The following is a 21,225-nucleotide window of genomic DNA, read 5'->3' as shown; positions in this document are numbered from 1 at the left end:
AAAAAATATAGCACACCTCATCTGTTCAAAGACTTGAACATCATCTCCTAGATATCATTAAATTTGAACATATTTTAATAGTATTGCCAATATTTTTATCAAGTTATCACACATTACTGAAAAGTGAAGAAGGGACACTGATAGTTATCTATTGTCATGTTGTGCATATAATAGTACTCACAAAAGGACTCATAATTTACTTGAAAAGATACATGTCCATTGTGTAACTGCATCATCTATACACACCATTGTGCTTGGACCCCTTTTGATCTCCTTGATTTAAAATGCATTGTTTCAGTTATCGAGTGTGTCGTTGCCCACAACGCGACGGTGACAGGACTGTGAAATACATACACGAGAAAAATAGGCATGACTTATTTCACATCCAGCTAGACAACCCTGTCGTAGCTGTTATCATAGCCCAGGCTTTTTATTAAAAAAGAAAACAGCAAGGGACCATGGAAAAAGACTGTTGCAAGTGTATTTTTTATGGTATTATTATTTTATTTTTTTTTGCAGCGGGGCAACTCAAGAATGTTGGGCACACAAGTACTGTGGCTCTTTTGCCCCATGGCCAAGATGGCCAAGCCAACATCAAAGTTAGTTCACTAACTTTTAATTCTAGTTAAGTTGGCTTGAGAGAGCCAACTTACTGATATTCTATTTAAACTTATTAGTGGTGCTTGCCGGAGGCAAAGCATCACTATTATTATCTCACATACTTATTATTAGTGGTGCTTGCCGGAGGCAAGGCATCACTATTATTATCTCACATACTTATTAGTGGTGCTTGCCGGAGGCAAGGCAACACTATTACTATCTCACATACTTATTATTAGTGGTGCTTGCCGGAGGCAAAGCATCACTATTATTATCTCACATACTTATTATTATTCTGCTTCTTATAGATCCGTACAAATTTCGGCGCGTAACTAGTCCCGCAGTTTTCGTCACAGACCAACGAAACAGGCGTCAAATCGTGCGGCCTATACGGGAATGGTGTGCTATGACTTTTATAAGCGATCGGGCGTACGATGTTCGTCCGGCGGGCGATAAATCGGGCGATAAATCCCATAGACAATGCATTGCGGCCAACTTTGACGGATCATAGCTCCGAGTGAGAATTTCGCAGAAACACGTGAATCACCACATTTGGAGAGGCTATCAGGCTGTGCGCGATCATACCCCGCAATGGGGTATAAGTTGTACCCCTGGGGCGCAAGAGCCCCCCAAAGTTGCCCCATACTAAGCCAATGGTGAGGGATCGCCCATGAAACAATGTGTTTTTCCTACTGTGGGAAATTACATAGGGATTTTGCATTGAACATAACTATGGATCACATAGTCATAGAGACAAGGGGGTGGGCTCATTTGAATCAGGCAACCAATCAGTCTCTTAGGATCAGTATGAAGCTATCAAGCCACGCCCTAGCAACCATAGAGAGCGCCATAGCAACAAGCTCCATAGACTTCCATTGAAAAATATAAAATGAATAACTTTGGATAGAAGTGTCATAGAAACATGAGGGTGGGCTCGTTTGACTCGGGGTAGCAAATGGCCAATCACGAATCACCTTCAACACTTCATAGCCACGCCCTAGCAACCATTTGGACCTCCCTAGCGACCAAAAGCATAGAGAGATATCTTCAAATCTGAATATCATAAAGGCATGGGGGTTGGTTTATATCATTCATACTAGCAAGCAGACTTTGGAGTATCATCATTGGCAGTTGCCAGGCCACTCCCTAGCAACAAAACACAGTACCCTAGCAACCGTTTTGCAAGATCTATATCTCTGCATCAGATCATCGTAGAGACATGGGGGTTGGTTTATATTGGCGAACAGCCTTTGGAGTTTCATCATTGGCAGCTGCCAAGCCACTCCATAGCAACCAAACACAGTACCCTAGCAACCGTTTTGCACGACCTATATCTCTGCATCAGAACATCGTACAGACATGGCGGTTGGATTTTTTGACATGCTAGCACACTGGACTTCCAACATGCTAGTCATGCTAGCAGTGATTAGCTACATGCTAATAGTGATTAGCTAAGTGCTCAAATGGGCTAAGAACTCTATAATAACTACATAGTGACCATCTGTGACAACAGCCAACCACCTAGTAACGTCATAGCAACCACCCAGGAGACCATAGCAACTGCCTAGCAACCAGCCAAAACACCCTAGCAACCGCCTAGCAACACCTTAGCAACCACCCCAAGTACCGTAGCAACTGCCTAGCAACCACCCAGGTTACCATAGCAACCGCCCTAGCAACCACCCCGGGTACCCTAGCAACCACATAGCAACACCCTAGCAACCGCCCCAATTACCCTAGCAACCACCCTGGGTACCTTAGCAACGGCACTAGCAACCATCATGGGGACCCTAGCAACCACCCCGGGTACCCTAGCAACCACATAGCAACACCCTAGCAACCACCCCGATTACCCTAGCAACCACCCTGGGTACCCTAGCATCGGCCCTAGCAACCATCATGGGGACCCTAGCAACCGCCCTAGCAACCACCCCGGGTACCCTAGCAACCACATAGCAACACCCTAGCAACCACCCCGATTACCCTAGCAACCACCCTGGGTACCCTAGCAACGGCCCTAGCAACCATCATGGGGACCCTAGCAACCGCCCTAGAAACCACCCCGGGTACCCTAGCAACCAAATAGCAACACCCTAGCAACCACCCCGATTACCCTAGCAACCACCCTTGGTACCCTAGCAACGGCCCTAGCAACCATCATAGGGACCCTAGCAACCACCCTAGCAACCACCCCGGGTACCCTAGCAACCACACCTTAGCAACAGAGGGGCGAGTTTTGCCACTGCAAGCACCACTCACATTTTCTTCAGGAAATGTACATTCTAGTTAGTGGTGCTTGCCGGAGGCAAAGCACTACTACTATTATCTCACATACTTATTATTCTTATTCTTATTCTTCTTCCGCCAAAATTTCGGCGCGTAACTTGTCCCGCAGTTTTAGACACAGACCAACGAAACAGGCGTCAAATCGTGCGGCCTATACGGGAATGGTGTGCTATGACTTTTATAAGCGATCGGGCGTACGATGTTCGTACACCGGGCGAAAAAACGGGCGAAAAATCACATAGACAATGCATTACGGCCAACTTTGACGGATCGTAGCTCCGAGAGAGAATTTCGCAGAAACATGTGAATCACCACATTTGGAGAGGCTATCAGGCTGTGCGCGATCATACCCCGCAATGGGGTATAAGTTGTACCCCTGGGGCGCAAGAGCCCCCCAAAGTTGCCCCATACTAAGCCAATGGGGAGGGATCGCCCATGAAACAATGTGTTTTTCCTACTGTGGGAAATTACATAGGGATTTTGCATTGAACATAACTCTGGATCACAATGTCATAGAGACAAGGGGGTGGGCTCATTTGAATCAGGCAACCAATCAGTCTCTCATGATCATTATGAAGCTATCAAGCCACGCCCTAGCAACCATATAGAGCACCATAGCAACAAGCTCCATAGACTTCCATTGAAAAAGTTAAAATGAATAACTTTGGATAGAAGTGTCATAGAAACATGAGGGTGGGCTCGTTTGACTCGGGGCGGCAAATGGCCAATCACGAATCACCTTCAGCACTACATAGCCACGCCCTAGCAACCATTTGGACCTCCCTAGCGACCAAAAGCATAGAGAGATATCTTCAAATCTGAATATCATAAAGGCATGGGGGTTGGTTTATATCATTCATACTAGCAAGCAGACTTCGGAGTATCATCATTGGCAGTTGCCAGGCCACTCCCTAGCAACCAAACACAGTACCCTAGCAACCGTTTTGCAAGATCTATATCTCTTCATCAGAACATCGTAGAGGCATGGGGGTTGGTTTATATTGGCGAGCAGCCTTTGGAGTATCACCATTGGCAGCTGCCAAGCCACTCCATAGCAACCAAACGGAGTACCCTAGCAACCGTTTTGCACGACCTATATCTCTGCATCAGAACATCGTACAGACATGGCGGTTGGATTTTTTGACTCATGCTAGCACACTGGACTTCCAACATGCTAGTCATGCTAGCAGTGATTAGCTACATGCTAATAGTGATTAGCTAAGTGCTCAAATGGGCTAAGAACTCTATAATAACTACATAGTGACCATCTGTGACAACTACCAACCACCTAGTAACATCATAGCAACCACCCAGGAGACCATAGCAACTGCCTAGCAACCAGCCAAAACACCCTAGCAACCGCCTAGCAACACCTTAGCAACCACCCCAAATACCGTAGCAACTGCCTAGCAACCACCCAGGTTACCATAGCAACCGCCCTAGCAACCACCCCGGGTACCCTAGCAACAACATAGCAACACCCTAGCAACCGCCCCAATTACCCTAGCAACCACCCTGGGTACCTTAGCAACGGCCCTAGCAACCATCATGGGGACCCTAGCAACCGCCCTAGCAACCACCCCGGGTACCCTAGCAACCGCATAGCAACACCCTAGCAACCGCCCCAATTACCCTAGCAACCACCCTGGGTACCTTAGCAACGGCCCTAGCAACCATCATGGGGACCCTAGCAACCACCCTAGCAACCACCCCGGGTACCCTAGCAACCGCATAGCAACACCCTAGCAACCACCCCGATTACCCTAGCAACCATCCTGGGTACCCTAGCAATGGCCCTAGCAACCATCATGGGGACCCTAGCAACCACCATAGCAACCAAGTGTACCTTAACAATTGTCCTACCAACCACACCTTAGCAACAAAGGGGCGAGTTTTGCCACTGCAAGCACCACTCACATTTTCTTCAGGAAATGTACCTTCTAGTTAGTGGTGCTTGCCGGAGGCAAAGCACTACTACTATTATCTCACATACTTATTATTATTATTCTTCTAGATCCGTACAAATTTCGGCGCGTAACTAGTCCCGCAGTTTTCGTCACAGACCAACGAAACAGGCGTCAAATCGTGCGCCCTAATCGGGAATGGTGTGCTATGACTTTTATAAGCGATCGGGCGTACGATGTTCGTACACCGGGCGACAAAACGGGCGAAAAATCGCATAGACAATGCATTGCGGCCAACTTTGACGGATCATAGCTCCGAGAGGGAATTTCGCAGAAACACGTGAATCTCCACATTTGGAGAGGCTATGAGGCTGTGCGAGAACATACCCCGCAGTGGGGTATAAGTTGTACCCCTGGGGCGCGAGAGCCCCCCAAAAATGGCCCTAATACAAAGTATAGGGAGGACTTTTCCTGCTATGGGACATTACATAGGGATTTTGTATTGAACATAACTCTGGATCACAATGTCATAGAGACAAGGGGGTGGGCTCATTTGAATCAGGCAACCAATCAGACTCTCAGGATCACTGTGAATCTATCAAGCCACGCCCTAGCAACCATATAGAGCACCATAGCAACAAGCCCCATAGACTTCCATTGAAAAAGATCAAATGAATAACTTTAGATAGAAGTGTCATAGAAACATGAGGGTGGGCTCGTTTGACTCGGGAAGCAAACGGCCAATCATGTATCTCCTTCATGACAACCTAGCCACGCCCTAGCAACCATTAAGAGCTACCTAGCAACCCAAAGTAAAGAGAGATATCTTAACATCTGAAAGACATAGAAGCATGGGGGTTGGTTTATATTAGCAAGCAACCAATGGAGTATCATCATTGGCAGCTGCCAGGCCACTCCCTAGCAACCAAACACAGTACCCTAGCAACCGTTTTGCAAGATCTATATCTCTGCATCAGAACATCGTAGAGGCATGGGAGTTGGTTTATATTGGCGAACAGCCTTTGGAGTATCACCATTGGCAGCTGCCAAGCCACTCCATAGCAACCAAATGGAGTACCCTAGCAACCGTTTTGCACGACCTATATCTCTGCATCAGAACATCGTACAGACATGGCGGTTGGATTTTTTGACTCATGCTAGCACACTGGACTTCCAACATGTTAGTCATGCTAGCAGTGATTAGCTACATGCTAATAGTGATTAGCTAAGTGCTCAAATGGGCTAAGAACTCTATAATAACTACATAGTGACCATCTGTGACAACTACCAACCACCTAGTAACATCATAGCAACCACCCAGGAGACCATAGCAACTGCCTAGCAACCAGCCAAAACACCCTAGCAACCGCCTAGCAACACCTTAGCAACCACCCCAAGTACCGTAGCAACTGCCTAGCAACCACCCAGGTTACCATAGCAACCACCCTAGCAACCACCCCGGGTACCCTAGCAACCACAAAGCAACACCCTAGCAACCGCCCCGATTACCCTAGCAACCACCCTGGGTACCTTAGCAACGGCCCTAGCAACCATCATGGGGACCCTAGCAACCGCCCTAGCAACCACCCCGGGTACCCTAGCAACCATATAGCAACACCCTAGCAACCGCCACAATTACCCTAGCAACCACCCTGGGTACCTTAGCAACGGCCCTAGCAACTATCATGGGGACCCTAGCAACCGCCCTAGCAACCACCCCGGGTACCCTAGCAACCACATAGCAACACCCTAGCAACCGCCCCAATTACCCTAGCAACCACCCTGGGTACCTTAGCAACGGCCCTAGCAACTATCATGGGGACCCTAGCAACCGCCCTAGCAACTACCCCGGGTACCCTAGCAACCACATAGCAACACCCTAGCAACCACCCCGATTACCCTAGCAACCACCCTGGGTACCCTAGCAACGGCCCTAGCAACCATCATGGGGACCTTAGCAACTGCCCTAGCAACCACCCCGGGTACCCTAGCAACCACATAGCAACACCCTAGCAACCACCCCGATTACCCTAGCAACCACCCTGGGTTCCCTAGCAACCGCCCTAGCAACCATCATGGGGACCCTAGCAACCACCCGGGGGACCCTAGCAACCACCCTAGCAACCTCATTGCTACAACCTAGCAACAGAGGGGCGAGTTTTGCCACTGCAAGCACCACTCACATTTTCTTCAGGAAATGTACCTTCTAGTGTTACTATTACTATTCGCTTTGACAAAACTTTGACGCGCTACTCCTCCCCCATTTTTTGTCACAGACCCGTGAATGAGATGTCAAAACGTGCAGCTTATTGAGGAGAGGTGTGCTATGACTTTTCTTAGCAATCGGATTTACGATATTCGTACAGCGGGCGAAAAAGTTGCGTGAAAATGTCCCATAGACTTAACATTGGAAAAATGATCTGACATCATATCTTAGGATCAGGAAGACATAGAAGCTTGTGAGTGGCCTCTTTTGACTCGGCCTATCAAACAGTCCATATGTCGCGACATAACTACTTCATAGCCATGCCATAGCAACCAATTTTAGCACCCTAGCAACTGTTTAACTACATTTAAAAGCTCTATCTCAGCCAAATAACTATATAGAAACACTGGCTTGGGCTTTTTGGATTCAGTCTGGTAAATAATCTTTAAATATCACCCCATAAACTATATAGCCACACCATACCAACCATATAGATCACCCTAGCAACCATATAGCAATATAAAGAACTTATATCATGGCTACACAACATCACACAGGCATCATGGGTGGCTACAGGGCGCCGAGTTTTGCCACTGCAAGCACCACTCACATTTTCTTCAGGAAATGTACCTTCTAGTGTTACTATTACTATTCGCCTTGACAAAACTTTGGCGCGCTACTCCTCCCGCATTTTTTGTCGCAGACCCATGAATGAGATGTCAAAACGTGCGACTTATGGAGGAGAGGTGTGCTATGACTTTTCTAAGCAATCGGACTTACGATAATCGTACAGCGGGCGAAGAAAATGTGTGAAAATATCCCATTGACTTAACATTGGACAAACTATCTGACATCATATCTTTGGATCAGTAAGTCATAGAGGCTTGGCAGAGGGCTCTTTTGAATCGGCCTATCAAGCAGTCCATAAGTACTGACATAACTACTTCATAGCCATGCCATAGCAACCAATTTTAGCACCCTAGCAACTGTTTAACAACATTTAAAAGCTATATATAATCAAAATAACCATATAGATACACTGTCTTGGGCTTTTTGGTAAATCATCTTTAAGTATCACTCTATGAACTATATAGCCACACCATAGCAACCATATAGAGCACCCTAGCAACCATATAGTACTATAAAGAACTTATATCACGGCTCCAAAACATCACACAGGCATCATGGGTGGCTACAGGGCGCAGAGATTTGCCACTGCAAGCACCACTCACATTTTCTTCAGGAAATGTACTTTCTAGTTATTCTTCTTCTTCTTCTTACTTCTTCCGTACAAAACTTCGGCGCGTAACTCGTCCCGCAGTTTTTGTCACAGACCAACCAAACAGGCGTCAAATCGTGCGCCCTATTGAGGAGAGGTGTGCTATGACTTTTATAAGCGATCGGGCGTACGATGTTCGTACAGCGGGCGAAAAATCGGCCGAAAAACGTCCCATAGAAAATGCATTAAAAAAAAATTTGACGGAGCATAGCTCTGAGAGAGAATTTCGCAGAAACATGTGAATCACCACATTTGGAGAGGCTATAAGGCTGTGCGAGAACATACCTCGCAGAGGGGTACAAGTTGTACCCCTGGGGCGCTAGAGACCCCCAAAGTTGCCCCATAGACATACAATGGTGCGGGATCGCCCATGAAACACTGTGTTTTTCCTACAATGGGAAATTACATAGGGATATTGTATTGAACATAACTCGGCATCACAGTGTCATAGAGACAAGGGGGTGGGCTCATTTGAATCAGGCAACCAATCAGACTCTCATGATCATTATGAAGCTATCAAGCCACGCCCTAGCAACCATATAGAGCACCATAGCAACAAGCCCCATAGACTTCCATTGAAAAAGATCAAATGAATAACTTTGGATAGAAGTGTCATAGAAACATGAGGGTGGGCTCATTTGACTCGGGCAGCAAACGGCCAATCACGTATCACCTTCAAGACAACCTAGCCACGCCTTAGCAACCATTAAGAGCTACCTAGCAACCTAAATCCAAAGAGAGATATCTTAACATCTGAAAGACATAGAAGCATGGGGGTTGGTTTATATTGTCAAGCAGACTTTGAAGTATCATCATTGGCAGCTGCAAGGCCACTCCCTAGCAACCAACCAGAGTACCCTAGCAACCATTTTTCAAAACCAATATCTCTGCATCAGAACATTGTACAGACATGGGGATTGGTTTATATAGTCAAGCAGACTTTGGAGTATCATCATTGGCAGCTGCCAAGCCACTCCCTAGCAACCAAACGGAGTACCCTAGCAACCGTTTTGCACGACCTATATCTCTACATCAGAACATCGTACAGACATGGCGGTTGGATTTTTTGACTCATGCTAGCACACTGGACTTCCAACATGCTAGTCATGCTAGCAGTGATTAGCTACATGCTAATAGTGATTAGCTAAGTGCTCAAATGGGCTAAGAACTCTATAATAACTACATAGTGACCATCTGTGACAACTACCAACCACCTAGTAACATCATAACAGCCACCCTGGTTACCATAGCAACTGCCCAGCAACCGCCCCGGGTACCCTAGCAACCCCATAGCAACACCCTAGCAACCGCCCCAATTACCCTAGCAACCACCCTGGGTACCTTAGCAACGGCCCTAGTAACCATCATGGGGACCCTAGCAACCGCCCTAGCAACCACCCCGGGTACCCTAGCAACCACATAGCAACACCCTAGCAACCGCCCCGATTACCCTAGCAACCACCCTGGGTAGCCTAGCAACGGCCCTAGCAACCATCATGGGGACCCTAGCAACCACCCTAGCAACCACCCCGGGTACCCTAGCAACCACATAGCAACACCCTAGCAACCATCCCGATTACCCTAGCAACCACGCTGGTTACCTTAGCAACGGCCCTAGCAACCATCATGGGGACCCTAGCAACCGCCCTAGCAACCACCCCGGGTACCCTAGCAACCAGATAGCAACACCCTAGCAACCACCCTGAGTACCCTAGCAACGGCCCTAGCAACCATCATGGGGACCCTAGCAACCGCCCTAGCAACCACCCCGGGTACCCTAGCAACCACATAGCCACACCCTAGCAACCACCCCGATTACCCTAGCAACCACCCTTGGTACCTTAGCAACCATCATGTGGACCCTAGCAACCACCCTAGTAACCACCATAGCAACCTCATTGCAACACCCTAGCAACAGAGGGGCGAGTTTTGCCACTGCAAGCACCACTCACATTTTCTTCAGGAAATGTACCTTCTAGTTAGTGGTGCTTGCCGGAGGCAAAGCATCACTATTATTATCTCACATACTTATTATTATTATTATGTTGGCTTGGCAACAAGCCAACATACTGTTATGCTATTTAAACTTATTTTTATTTTTATTATTATTATTCTTCTGAGAAAAAAATTCTGAACGCTACTCCTCCTAGGGCTTTAAAGCCACAAGCCCCAAACTCGGCAGACACCTGCGGGATAGAGGGGTGGTGTGTGCTATATCTTTTCAGAGTGATCAGACTTAAAGTTTTTTTTTTTTATTAATTTTTAAATGTAAAAAAAAAATAAAAAAATTGCGCCCCTACAGTTGCAATGACATTTAGGGGCGGAGTCGGGTTTCGTTTCACTTTTAAACTGGTTAAAAATACTGCTGCTCAGCCCAGGCTGTCTACACGGAGCCGAGAACTAGCGAATTCATTCTTATTTAAGACCTTTTAAAAACGCGATTACACGCAATCCACACGTTAGAACACACCAAGAGCTAAAATCAGATGTTTCTGAACTGTTTAAAGTAATAACATTATATATTCGCGGCAGCCAACTGCTCGCGAGCTGGCAATGTATTTCTCTGAACACTTGAAGTCCACAGAGAATTTACAGCCTTTCACATTAAAACACTGCAGCGAAACGGCACAAAACAATTAGAATAATATATTAAATGGTTTTAAAGTAGTTTTGGCCACTGTCACGCTGGTCTTAGCTGGTTTCTAACTGAATCATCAGGCTGAACATCACAGCGAGCTCGCCATGTATTTCTCTGAACACTTGAAGTACACATTTACAGCCTTTCACATTAAAACACTGCAGCGAAACGGCACAAAACAATTTGAATAATATATTAAATGGTTTTAAAGTAGTTTTGGCCACTGACACGCTGGTCTTAGCTGGTTTCTAACTGAATCATCAGGCGGAACGTCACAGTGAGCTCGCGCTTCAGCCCCGCGCTGCGGGAAACAACTGAGCAGCTGATGGCGCGTGTGCACGAGAGAGAGCCGCGCGTATCGCGGACAGGGACAGCAACACTGAACAGAGCTGCCGTTCAGGACGTTCACTTCCTCCTGGACCTGAACGAACAAATTCAAATCGCAGTTTAAATAAACAGAAAAAAGAGCGAAAAGCAAAAGAGCTCAATTCAGCAGCGCGGTGTTCTGGTGTTCAGGGAGCAAGCAGAGACGCGTCTCAAAGTCTTCTTGCTTTTGTACCGACAACAAATACATACAAAATATGTCGAAATACCCGTGTTGGAAAGTGTGTTCGAATAAATATGTGGTTATGTCTTAAGTGAAAGTAAAGATTTGCAAAAAAAAAATCGGATGTGTATCATCATAATGGATGCGTTTGTCTCTTAAAGGGACCGCGCCTAATTTACAAGCTCTGCTGTCAGAGTCTTTAATGTATGAAAATGAAAGTAAATCACTCACTGCTCTTGACTGAATTACCTTGTAGTACAAGAATGTATCCAAAGTCAATCCAAAAATCAGATAGAATTGTTTTACTAGTGGGTGCAGGCCACTAGTTCATTTATGTAAGTGAGTATGGCAAAATAGTGATCTGTGAAATATTATACCCACTAATTCTTCATACAGTAGGCTACCAGTGAAATTTATTTAAAAAAATAATAATTAAGGACCTGCCCATGTTTTGCTTAAGTGTTTCTTTCTTTAATTGTTAATGCAACCTTTTCACACCACAGACTGAACCAAATGAAGCATTTCTTGCTTGGTAACTGTTCAACAAAGTATTGATAGTTGTGTAAATATTGTCATACTGACAGTCTGAAGTTTTGGTTGATTCCATTACATATCTTTTTATCAAAGTTATCCGAAATTATCAAGATGAATTTGTTCTGAGTTATTGTCATATATTATTACCACTTTCTAAACTACAGCAAATAAACTGTGATTATGTGAGAAATGTTGAAGGTGTCTGAATACATTTTGGTTTGATTGTGTATTTTATCTTACAGTGAAGACTATGCAGTGCTATTTTACATTAACAAAAACAAACTTAAAAAAAGTAAACATTATGTAAATAGCACAAATAAATAAATAGAATGAACACACAGTACAAATTAAACAATTTTAAACAGTGTGTAACTGCATCATCTATACAAACCATTGTGCTTGGACCCCTTATGATCTCCTTGATTTAAAATGCATTGTTTCAGTAATCTTGTGTGTCGTTGCCCACAACGCGACGGTGGCAGGACTGTGAAATACATACACGAGAAAAATAGGCATGACTTATTTCACATCCAGCTAGACAACCCTGTCATAGCTGTTATCATAGCCCAGGCTTTTTATTAAAAAAAGAAAACAGCAAGGGAGCATGGAAAAAGACTGTTGCAGGTGTATTTTTTTATGGCATTATTATGTGTATTAATTTTGCAGCGGGGCAACTCAATGTTGGGCACACAAGTACTTTGGCTCTTTTGCTCCATGGCCAAGATGGCCAAGCCAACATCAAAGTTAGTTCACTAACTTTTAATTCTAGTTATTATTATTATTCTTCCGTACAAATTTCGGCGCGTAACTAGTCCCGCAGTTTTCGTCACAGACCAACGAAACAGGCGTCAAATCGTGCGGCCTATTCGGGAATGGTGTGCTATGACTTTTATAAGCGATCGGGCGTACGATGTTCGTACACCGGGCGAAAAATCGGGCGAAAAATCACATAGACAATGCATTGCGGCCAACTTTGACGGATCGTAGCTCCGAGAGAGAATATCGCAGAAACACGCGAATCACCACATTTGGAGAGGCTATCAGGCTGTGCGCGATCATACCCCTCAATGGGGTATAAGTTGTACCCCTGGGGCGCAAGAGCCCCCCAAAGTTGCCCCATACTAAGCCAATGGTGAGGGATCGCCCATGAAACAATGTGTTTTTCCTATTGTGGGAAATTACATAGGGATATTGCATTGAACATAACTATGGATCACATAGTCATAGAGACAAGGGGGTGGGCTCATTTGAATCAGGCAACCAATCAGTCTCTCAGGATCACTGTGAATCTATCAAGCCACGCCCTAGCAACCATATAGAGCGCCATAGCAACAAGCCCCATAGACTTCCATTGAAAAAGATCAAATGAATAACTTTGGATAGAAGTGTCATAGAAACATGAGGGTGGGCTCGTTTGACTCGGGCAGCAAACGGCCAATCATGTATCTCCTTCATGACAACCTAGCCACGCCCTAGCAACCATTAAGAGCTACCTGGCAACCAAAATCCAAAGATAGATATCTTAACATCTGAAAGACATAGAAGCATGGGGGTTGGTTTATATTAGCAAGCAGACTTTGAAGTATCATCATTGGCAGTTGCCAGGCCACTCCCTAGCAACCAAACACAGTACCCTAGCAACCGTTTTGCAAGATCTATATCTCTGCATCAGAACATCGTAGATGCATGGGGGTTGGTTTATATTGACGAGCAGCCTTTGGAGTATCACCATTGGCAGCTGCCAAGCCACTCCATAGCAACCAAATGGAGTACCCTAGCAACCGTTTTGCACGACCTATATCTCTGCATCAGAACATCGTACAGACATGGCGGTTGGATTTTTTGACTCATGCTAACACACTGGACTTCCAACATGCTAGTCATGCTAGCAGTGATTAGCTACATGCTAATAGTGATTAGCTAAGTGCTCAAATGGGCTAAGAACTCTATAATAACTACATAGTGACCATCTGTGACAACTACCAACCACCTAGTAACATCATAGCAACCACCCAGGAGACCATAGCAACTGCCTAGCAACCAGCCAAAACACCCTAGCAACCGCCTAGCAACACCTTAGCAACCCCCCCAAGTACCGTAGCAACTGCCTAGCAACCACCAAGGTTACCATAGCAACCGCCCTAGCAACCACCCCGGGTACCCTAGCAACCACATAGCAACACCCTAGCAACCGCCCCGATTACCCTAGCAACCACCCTGGGTACCTTAGCAACGGCCCTAGCAACCATCATGGGGACCCTAGCAACCGCCCTAGCAACCACCCCGGGTACCCTAGCAACCGCATAGCAACACCCTAGCAACCACCCCAATTACCCTAGCAACCACCCTGGGTACCTTAGCAACGGCCCTAGCAACCATCATGGGGACCCTAGCAACCGCCCTAGCAACCACCCCGGGTACCCTAGCAACCGCATAGCAACACCCTAGCAACCACCCCGATTACCCTAGCAACCACCCTGGGTAACCTAGCAACGGCCCTAGCAACCATCATGGGGACCCTAGCAACCACCCCGGGTACCCTAGCAACCACATAGCAACACCCTAGCAACCGCCCCGATTACCCTAGCAACCACCCAGGGTACCTTAGCAACCACCTTAGCAACCTCATTGCAACACCCTAGCAACAGAGGGGCGAGTTTTGCCACTGCAAGCACCACTCACATTTTCTTCAGGAAATGTACCTTCTAGTTAGTGGTGCTTGCCGGAGGCAAGGCATCACTATTACTATCTCACATACTTATTATTAGTGGTGCTTGCCGGAGGCAAAGCACTACTACTATTATCTCACATACTTATTATTCTTATTATTATTCTTCCGTACAAATTTCGGCGCGTAACTAGTCCAGCAGTTTTCGTCACAGACCAACGAAACAGGCGTCAAATCGTGCGGCCTAATCGGGAATGGTGTGCTATGACTTTTATAAGCGATCGGGCGTACGATGTTCGTACACCGGGCGAAATATCGGCCGAAAAATCGCATAGACAACGCATTACGGCCAACTTTGACGGATCGTAGCTCCGAGAGAGAAATTCGCAGAAACATGTGAATCACCACATTTGGAGAGGCTATCAGGCTGTGCGAGAGGACACCTCTCAGAGGGGTACAAGTTGTACCCCTGGGGTGCTAGAGACCCCCAAAGTTGCCCCATTGACATAGTATGGTGAGGGATCGCCCATGAAACAATGTGCTTTTCCTACTATGGGAAATTACATAGGGATATTGTATTGAACATAACTCAGGATCACAGTGTCATAGAGACAAGGGGGTGGGCTCATTTGAATCAGGCAACCAATCAGCCTCTCAGGATCACTGTGAATCTATCAAGCCACGCCCTAGCAACCATATAGAGCGCCATAGCAACAAGCCCCGTAGACTTCCATTGAAAAAGATCAAATTAATAACTTTGCATAGAAGCGTCATAGAAACATGAGGGTGGGCTTGTTTGACTCGGGCAGCAAACGGCCAATCATGTATCTCCTTCAAGACAACCTAGCCACGCCCTAGCAACCATTAAGAGCTACCTAGCAACCCACAGTATAGAGAGATATCTTAACATCTGAAAGACATAGAAGCATGGGGGTTGGTTTATATTGTCAAGCAGACTTTGAAGTATCATCATTGGCAGCTGCCAGGCCACTCCCTAGCAACCAAACACAGTACCCTAGCAACCGTTTTCCAAGATCTATATCTCCGCATCAGAACATCGTAGAGGCATGGGGGTTGGTTTATATTGGCGAGCAGCCTTTGGAGTATCACCATTGGCAGCTGCCAATCCACTCCATAGCAACCAAATGGAGTACCCTAGCAACCGTTTTGCACGACCTATATCTCTGCATCAGAACATCGTGCAGACATGGCGGTTGGATTTTTTGACTCATGCTAGCACACTGGACTTCCAACATGCTAGTCATGCTAGTAGTGATTAGCTACATGCTAATAGTGATTAGCTAAGTGCTCAAATGGGCTAAGAACTCTATAATAACTACATAGTGACCATCTGTGACAACTACCAACCACCTAGTAACATCATAGCAACCACCCAGGAGACCATAGCAACTGCCTAGCAACCAGCCAAAACACCCTAGCAACCGCCTAGCAACACCTTAGCAACCACCCCAAGTACCGTAGCAACTGCCTAGCAACCACCCAGGTTACCATAGCAACCGCCCTAGCAACCACCCCGGGTACCCTAGCAACCACATAGCAACACCCTAGCAACCGCCCCAATTACCCTAGCAACCACCCTGGGTACCTTAGCAACGGCCCTAGCAACCATCATGGGGACCCTAGCAACCGCCCTAGCAACCACCCCGGGTACCCTAGCAACCACATAGCAACACCCTAGCAACCGCCCCAATTACCCTAGCAACCACCCTGGGTACCTTAGCAACGGCCCTAGCAACCATCATGGGGACCCTAGCAACCGCCGTAGCAACCACCCCGGGTACCCTAGCAACCGCATAGCAACACCCTAGCAACCACCCTGAGTACCTTAGCAACGACCCTAGCAACCATCATGGGGACCCTAGCAACCACCCCGGGTACCCTAGCAACCACATAGCAACACCCTAGCAACCACCCCGATTACCCTAGCAACCATGCTGGGTACCCTAGCAACGGCCCTAGCAACCATCATAGGGACCCTAGTAACCACCCCTGGTACCCTACCAACCACACCTTAGCAACAGAGGGGCGAGTTTTGCCACTGCAAGCACCACTCACATTTTCTTCAGGAAATGTACCTTCTAGTTATTATTCTGATTCTTATAGATCCGTACAAATTTCGGCGCGTAACTAGTCCCGCAGTTTTCGTCACAGACCAACGAAACAGGCGTCAAATCGTGCGGCCTATACGGGAATGGTGTGCTATGACTTTTATAAGCAATCGGGCGTACGATGTTCGTCCGGTGGGCGATAAATCGGGCGATAAATCCCATAGACAATGCATTGCGGCCAACTTTGACAGATCGTAGCTCCGAGTGAGAATTTCGCAGAAACATGTGAATCACCACATTTGGAGAGGCTATCAGGCTGTGCGCGATCATACCCCGCAATGGGGTATAAGTTGTACCCCTGGGGCGCAAGAGCCCCCCAAAGTTGCCCCATTCTAAGCCAATGGGGAGGGATCGCCCATGAAACAATGTGTTTTTCCTACTGTGGGAAATTACATAGGGATTTTGCATTGAACATAACTATGGATCACATAGTCATAGAGACAAGGGGGTGGGCTCATTTGAATCAGGCAACCAATCAGACTCTCATGATCATTATGAAGCTATCAAGCCACGCCCTAGCAACCATATAGAGCACCATAGCAACAAGCTCCATAGACTTCCATTGAAAAATAAAAAATGAATAACTTTGGATAGAAGTGTCATAGAAACATGAGGGTTGGCTCGTTTGACTCGGGGCAGCAAATGGCCAATCACAAATCACCTTCAACACTTCATAGCCACGCCCTAGCAACCATTTGGACCTCCCTAGCGACCAAAAGCATAGAGAGATATCTTCAAATCTGAATATCATAAAGGCATGGGGGTTGGTTTATATCATTCATACTAGCAAGCAGACTTCGGAGTATCATCATTGGCAGTTGCCAGGCCACTCCCTAGCAACCAAACACAGTACCCTAGCAACCGTTTTGCAAGATCTATATCTCTGCATCAGAACATCGTAGGGGCATGGCGGTTGGATTTTTTGAGTCATGCTAGCACACTGGACTTCCAACATGCTAGTCATGCTAGCAGTGATTAGCTACATGCTAATAGTGATTAGCTAAGTGCTCAAATGGGCTAAGAACTCTATAATAACTACATAGTGACCATCTGTGACAACTACCAACCACCTAGTAACATCATAGCAACCACCCAGGAGACCATAGCAACTGCCTAGCAACCACCCCGGGTACCCTAGCAACCGCCTAGCAACACCTTAGCAACCACCCCGATTACCCTAGCAACCACCCTGGGTACCCTAGCAACGGCCCTAGCAACCATCATGGGGACCCTAGCAACCGCCCTAGCAACCACCCCGGGTACCCTAGCAACCACATAGCAACACCCTAGCAACCACCCCGATTACCCTAGCAACCAACATGGGTACCCTAGCAACGGCCCTAGCAACCATCATGGGGACCCTAGCAACCGCCCTAGCAACCACCCCGGGTACCCTAGCAACCACATAGCAACACCCTAGCAACCACCCCGATTACCCTAGCAACCAACCTGGGTACCCTAGCAACGGCCCTAGCAACCATCATGGGGACCCTAGCAACCGCCCTAGCAACCACCCCGGGTACCCTAGCAACCACATAGCAACACCCTAGCAACCGCCCCAATTACCCTAGCAACCACCCTGGGTACCTTAGCAACGGCCCTAGCAACCATCATGGGGACCCTAGCAACCGCCCTAGCAACCACCCCGGGTACCCTAGCAACCACATAGCAACACCCTAGCAACCACCCCAATTACCCTAGCAACTACGCTGGCTACCCTAGCAACGGCCCTAGCAACCATCATAGGGACCCTAGCAACCACCCCGGGTACCCTAGCAACCACACCTTAGCAACAGAGGGTCGAGTTTTGCCACTGCAAGCACCACTCACATTTTCTTCAGGAAATGTACCTTCTAGTTATTCTTATTCTTCTTCCGCCAAAATTTCGGCGCGTAACTAGTCCCGCAGTTTTTGACACAGACCAACGAAACAGGCATCAAATCGTGCGGCCTAATCGGGAATGGTGTGCTATGACTTTTATAAGCGATCGGGCGTACGATGTTCGTACACCGTGCGAAATAACGGCCGAAAAATCGCATAGACAATGCATTACGGCCAACTTTGACGGATCGTAGCTCCGAGAGAGAAATTCGCAGAAACATGTGAATCACCACATTTGGAGAGGCTATCAGGCTGTGCGAGAGGACACCTCTCAGAGGGGTACAAGTTGTACCCCTGGGGTGCTAGAGACCCCCAAAGTTGCCCCATTGACATAGTATGGTGAGGGATCGCCCATGAAACACTGTGCTTTTCCTACTATGGGAAATTACATAGGGATTTTGTATTGAACATAACTCTGGATCACAGTGTCATAGAGACAAGGGGGTGGGCTCATTTGAATCAGGCAACCAATCAGACTCTCATGATCATTATGAAGCTATCAAGCCACGCCCTAGCAACCATATAGAGCACCATAGCAACAAGCCCCATAGACTTCCATTGAAAATGAGTAAATGAATAACTTTGGATAGAAGTGTCATAGAAACATGAGGGTGGGCTCGTTTGACTCGGGCAGCAAACGGCCAATCACGAATCACCTTCAACACTTTATAGCCACGCCCTAGCAACCATTAAGAGCTACCTAGCAACCTAAATCCAAAGATAGATATCTTAACATCTGAAAGACATAGAAACATGGGGGTTGGTTTATATTAGCAAGCAACCATTGGAGTATCATCATTGGCAGCTGCCAGGCCACTCCCTAGCAACCAAACACAGTACCCTAGCAACCGTTTTGCAAGATCTATATCTCTGCATCAGAACATCGTAGAGGCATGGGGGTTGGTTTATATTGGCGAGCAGCCTTTGGAGTATCACCATTGGCAGCTGCCAAGCCACTCCATAGCAACCAAACGGAGTACCCTAGCAACCGTTTTGCACGACCTATATCTCTGCATCAGAACATCGTACAGACATGGCGTTTGGATTTTTTGACTCATGCTAGCACACTGGACTTCCAACATGCTAGTCATGCTAGCAGTGATTAGCTACATGCTAATAGTGATTAGCTAAGTGCTCAAATGGGCTAAGAACTCTATAATAACTACATAGTGACCATCTGTGACAACTACCAACCACCTAGTAACATCATAGCAACCACACAGGAGACCATAGCAACTGCCTAGCAACCAGCCAAAACACCCTAGCAACCGCCTAGCAACACCTTAGAAACCACCCCAAGTACCATAGCAACTGCCTAGCAACCACCCAGGTTACCATAGCAACCGCCCTAGCAACCGCCCCGCGTACCCTAGCAACCACATAGCAACACCCTAGCAACCGCCCCAATTACCCTAGCAACCACCCTGGGTACCTTAGCAACGGCCCTAGCAACCATCATGGGGACCCTAGCAACCGCCCTAGCAACCACCCCGGGTACCCTAGCAACCACATAGCAACACCCTAGCAACCATCCCGATTACCCTAGCAACCACCCTGGGTACCTTAGCAACGGCCCTAGCAACCATCATGGGGACCATAGCAACCGCCCTAGCAACCACCCCGGGTACCCTAGCAACCACATAGCAACACCCTAGCAACCACCCCAATTACCCTAGCAACCACCCTGGGTACCCTAGCAACGGCCCTAGCAACCATCATGGGGACCCTAGCAACCGCCCTAGCAACCACCCCGGGTACCCTAGCAACCCCATAGCAACACCCTAGCAACCGCCCTGATTACCCTAGCAACCACCCTGGGTACCATAGCAATGGCCCTAGCAACCATCATGGGGACCCTAGCAACCACCCTAGCAACCACCCCGGGTACCCTAGCAACCACATAGCAACACCCTAGCAACCATCCCGATTACCCTAGCAACCACCCTGGGTACCTTAGCAATGGCCCTAGCAACCATCATGGGGACCCTAGCAACCGCCCTAGCAACCACCCCAAGTACCCTAGCAACCACATAGCAACACCCTAGCAACCACCTCGATTTCCCTAGCAACCACCCTGTGTACCTTAGCAACGGCCCTAGCAACCATTACGGGGACCCTAGCAACCACCCAGATTACCCTAGCAACCACCCTTAGTACCTTAGCAACCATCATGTGGACCCTAGCAACCACCCAGGGTACCCTAGTAACCACCATAGCAACCTCATTGCAACACCCTAGCAACAGGGCGCAGAGTTTTGCCACTGCAAGCACCACTCACATTTTCTTCAGGAAATGTACCTTCTAGTTAGTGGTGCTTGCCGGAGGCAAAGCACTACTACTATTATCTCACATACTTATTATTCTTATTCTTATTCTTCTTCCGCCAAAATTTCGGCGCGTAACTTGTCCCGCAGTTTTAGACACAGACCAACGAAACAGGCGTCAAATCGTGCGGCCTAATCGGGAATGGTGTGCTATGACTTTTATAAGCGATCGGGTGTACGATGTTCGTACACCGGGCGAAATAACGGCCGAAAAATCGCATAGACAATG

General features: G+C 47.3%; 1 protein-coding gene and 1 long non-coding RNA gene across 17 annotated transcripts in view; both read right to left on the bottom strand.

The window, feature by feature from the left end:
• Positions 1-21,225, bottom strand: part of LOC127977424 (genetic suppressor element 1-like) — an 870,445-nt gene that overhangs the window by 205,484 nt on the left and 643,736 nt on the right. The window lies entirely within an intron of this gene.
• The window catches only part of LOC127977429 (uncharacterized), a 56,754-nt gene continuing 37,015 nt past the window's right edge, over positions 1,487-21,225 (bottom strand). For 15 of the 16 annotated variants that reach the window (XR_008158192.1, XR_008158188.1, XR_008158196.1 and 12 more), the window contains one exon: positions 15,845-16,758. This is a non-coding gene — a long non-coding RNA (uncharacterized LOC127977429). Of the gene's footprint in view, positions 1,929-3,979; positions 4,175-15,844; positions 16,759-17,861; positions 18,379-20,364; positions 20,625-20,754; positions 20,971-21,225 lie in introns of those variants that run through there. The other variant, XR_008158187.1, reaches the window with a different exon arrangement.

Source organism: Carassius gibelio, chromosome B18, assembly GCF_023724105.1.
Source record: "Carassius gibelio isolate Cgi1373 ecotype wild population from Czech Republic chromosome B18, carGib1.2-hapl.c, whole genome shotgun sequence".
Lineage (NCBI taxonomy): Eukaryota > Metazoa > Chordata > Actinopteri > Cypriniformes > Cyprinidae > Carassius > Carassius gibelio.
Note: the sequence above shows the minus strand (reverse complement) of the source record. Positions and strands in the feature narration are given on the sequence as shown.